Here is a 3,580-nt window from a genome sequence, read left to right as displayed (position 1 = left end):
CCGCCCCCCGGCCCCCTGCCCCCACCCCTCTGGGCTTGGTCGCAGGAGGGAGGGGCAGTGGTGGGCGGTATAGAGAGGGAGAGGCCCTCCCAATAAGTGCGCTGCCACTTTACTTTGGGGCCCTCCTCTCCCTATTCTCTCGCCCGCCGCCGCCTCTCTCAGTCTCTATCTCTCCTCCCCGATCTCTTTCTCTCTTCCTCTCTTTCCCTCGCCCCCTCCCGAACCGAAGCTCCAGTCCTGCAAGCTCACCCTAGCTTAGCTCCTAGAAAGGGGAGGAGGGAGGGGGGCGAGGAGAAGAGGAGGAGGAGGAGCCGAGGTGGAGGGAGGGGTGGGAGAAGTGGAGAAAGGCCGGGGGGGGGGGGGGGGGGGGCGGATAGCTGAAGAGCTGCCGAGGGCTCCTCGTGAAAGAGCCCTCTGCTCCCAGAAGCGTCCAAGGGTGTATCACGCTCCGAAGGAGGTCTTTTAGAAACCAGGGCGGCGCAAAAATAATTGGGGGGAGCGGGAGTTGGAAGGGGGAACCTCATTTTTAAAAATCTACTTAGAAGAAAGAATATGTTTTATGCTTCCTTGAACACACTTGGAGATTTGAAAGCAGGAAGGAAAAGAGGTTGGGGAGTTTAAGAGCCTGAGCCGAAAGCCAAGGACTCCTAGGTTCTGTGGTTTCGGCCCTACTCCCCCTCCACCCCCCAGACTTCCACACTTACACTTTCACTGCACCAGTAGGAATGTTTCTACAATGTAATAGGTGACCAAGGGGAGTCACAGAGCTTTCATTTGGTAACAAAAACACAAGCTATAAAAACAAAAAGGAGACCAAGTATTTGGTCTGAAAAGCCACAAGTTAGTATATACCTGCAGACAGGCTAATGGATCTGGTGACCTGTCCTGGCCTCAGGGGGCTCTCTCTAAAAGGTCACCTTGCCTGCAGAAGGTCTTTTTACATGATGTCACTCCTCTCTTCAATAACGCATTGGACGTTCATTGAGTTTACGTTTTCTGAGCCTCGGTTTCCCGTACACGGCAGGGCTTGATAGCTTGAGTCCCATTGGCTAAACAGCTCCTCTTTTCTCAGAACGTCTTTTGGGAGAAACAAACCACCTTGTTATGAACACTGAGCACCGAGGAAGGTGACCGAGTCTGTCCCTGCAAGGCCCCGGGGTGCTAAAATGCACTTTATCTGTTTTATTTAGTTGCTCCCCATGAGTATGCATCATGTCTATGGCTTTGCCTAAGTTCTGAAGAGTTGTTGAGGTGTGATGTCGTCTGACGTGGATCATCTATATAGTTCATGAATGGACTTTTGCACAGTGCGGGTGATTGGATCCTGGATGAAAGATAGCAAAGGAAGGAATAAAATCTCAGCTCAACTATTCATTCACTTGTTCAAGAAATATACAAATATATCACAATTCTAGGTACTGAAAGGCAGCTACTCAGTGAAGTAGGTAGAGTCTGGAACCTGGAGTCAGGAAGACTCATCTTATTGAGTTTAAATCTGGCCTCAAATGTTTATTACATTTACTGCGTGATGCTGGGGCAGTCACGTAACCCTATTTGCCTCAGTTTCCTCATCTATAAAATAAGCTGGGGAAAGAAATGACAAATCACTAGTATCTTTGCCAAAAAAAAAAAAAAAAAAGAAAAGAAAAAAAAGAAAAAGAAAAAATCCCAAAATGGGTCCGTGCAGATTTCGACAGGGCTGAATAATAACGAGGTATTGGGAAGAAGAAGGTTAAATGTCCCAAAGATAGAAAGGAATAAGTAGAACACGAAGCTCTTGTTCTCAAGGTGCTGATGTCCTACTTCATCAGCTCATATAATCAGATGTAGATCTGGAAAAGATAACACAGTTTAATTGTTTCTTTTTACAGATTTGGAAACTGAGGTTGGGGAAAAGCACTTTGCCAAAGGTTACACAGCCAGCAGTTGTCAGAAATGGGATTCGAAACCTGACTGCCAGATTCCAAATCCTAAAACACAGATACAAAAGTTAATACTAGTCAAGTAACATGGTAAAATAGCTCTAGAAGTCACCAAGAAACTTATGAGTAAGTGCCAAGTGAGCAGTCTAGACAGTAAGTGAGAACCCAGACTAAGGAGAGCTCCTTCTGGTTTTCAGGAGTCAGAGAAGGTTCCCTGGGACCTGAATGGATTGAGGAGAAAGGCAATTTTGGAAGAATTAAGAGATCGGGTCAGGATAGACAGAAGAGTGTGTAGGCCAGCCCTGCTACAATGTTACCATTCTTCTTTTCTGAGTGCCCTCACCTTGAAAGACAGGGATGGTGATTTAGACACAGTCCCTGAATCATGGAACTTAAAGTCTAATTAGGAGATAGAATGAAGCATACAAAGGGGACACTAGATAGTTGATATATACAAGGCAACATAGAAATTCATTATCCATAACAAGGCAACGGAGCAATTGCCCTGAGAAGGGGTAATGTACTGGTTGGACTGGTTGTGAATAAATCCAAGAGGATATAATTAATGCAGGTAGGTTCCCTAGGGGGATTGGACTCAGGTGGATAGTCAGGATTGGAAGAGACACAAAATAGAAGAAAGAGAACATCGGAGGGGAGTATGTGGAGGAGAGCTAAGAGAGAACAGATAATCAAAAGAGGCTAAGGAGAAATAAGTGCTGGGGAAAGCGAGCAGTCAAGGAAGCTTCTTTAAACAGAGCAGTGGATGAAGGAGTTACCAGAGATATGGGGATATCTTTAGGAAGAATAGAAAAGACTTGCAACTGTTACCAAATACTAGAGATAGAAACCTGAGTTGAATGGGTTCTTGAGGACTCTATTAAAGTGTCTGTGATCTCCTTTTCCAAGCTTGATGCTTTGCTCTAGAAGAGCTTTAACCCCTAAATTATATTTTATCAGTTAAAATGAGGGGGCAGGGGAGAGGTGCTGAGGAAAAGGACTTTGGTCCATGGTTTCTTGTTCTCTCAGAAAGAGCAGTTTTGGAATTCTGAAATGAAGAATATACCCAGGAAAGGTTCTGGTGATGTCAGAGAAATCAAGCAGGGAATTGATGTCAGATGAATGATGCATCTGATGATTTCACTGGCAGAGAAGATCTCATCACTTTGGCTCATGGGAATGCCCGGCTTGATTGCCAGGAATACATAGGCTTTGGGGATCCATCTTGTACAGTAAAGGGTTAGATGCTACTTGCTTTTGGTAACTATGCAAATGTAATCATGCACACTATCCAGTGTAACTACCCAGAAAGTTGATCTGTCACAATCTCTGGCTTCAAACTATAAAATGTTCTCTGGGGAATATACTTCTCAAATACGAGGAGTGAGAAATAACTTTGTTTCTGTGAGAGATAACTTTGTTTCTGATAATCCAACGGAATTTTTGCCAGACTATTACCTGCCCACACCCCACCCTTCCAAGTACTTCATTTTAACATGAGATAAAATGATCTCTTAATTACCAAAATGAATGGGTTGGCCCTCACCCCCTACCCCCTTCATCTTCCCCTACTTATTTTCTACATGGAGACTAATAACCAACCTCTCCTGAAAACATTCTCTCCTCTCTCTCTCTCTGTCCCTACCTCCTCCTCCCTCCCC

The 3,580-nt window shown here is 45.1% G+C and overlaps 1 long non-coding RNA gene across 2 annotated transcripts in view; it reads left to right on the top strand.

The window, feature by feature from the left end:
* Positions 1–2,342: 2,342 nt before the first annotated feature.
* Positions 2,343–3,580, top strand: part of LOC141553240 (uncharacterized) — a 69,685-nt gene continuing 68,447 nt past the window's right edge. For both annotated transcript variants that reach the window (XR_012485338.1, XR_012485339.1), the window contains exon 1: positions 2,343–2,493. This is a non-coding gene — a long non-coding RNA (uncharacterized LOC141553240). The remainder of the gene's footprint in view (positions 2,494–3,580) is intronic.

The sequence above is a fragment of the Sminthopsis crassicaudata genome, chromosome 2 (genome assembly GCF_048593235.1).
Source record: "Sminthopsis crassicaudata isolate SCR6 chromosome 2, ASM4859323v1, whole genome shotgun sequence".
NCBI classification, from domain to species: domain Eukaryota; kingdom Metazoa; phylum Chordata; class Mammalia; order Dasyuromorphia; family Dasyuridae; genus Sminthopsis; species Sminthopsis crassicaudata.
Note: the sequence above shows the minus strand (reverse complement) of the source record. Positions and strands in the feature narration are given on the sequence as shown.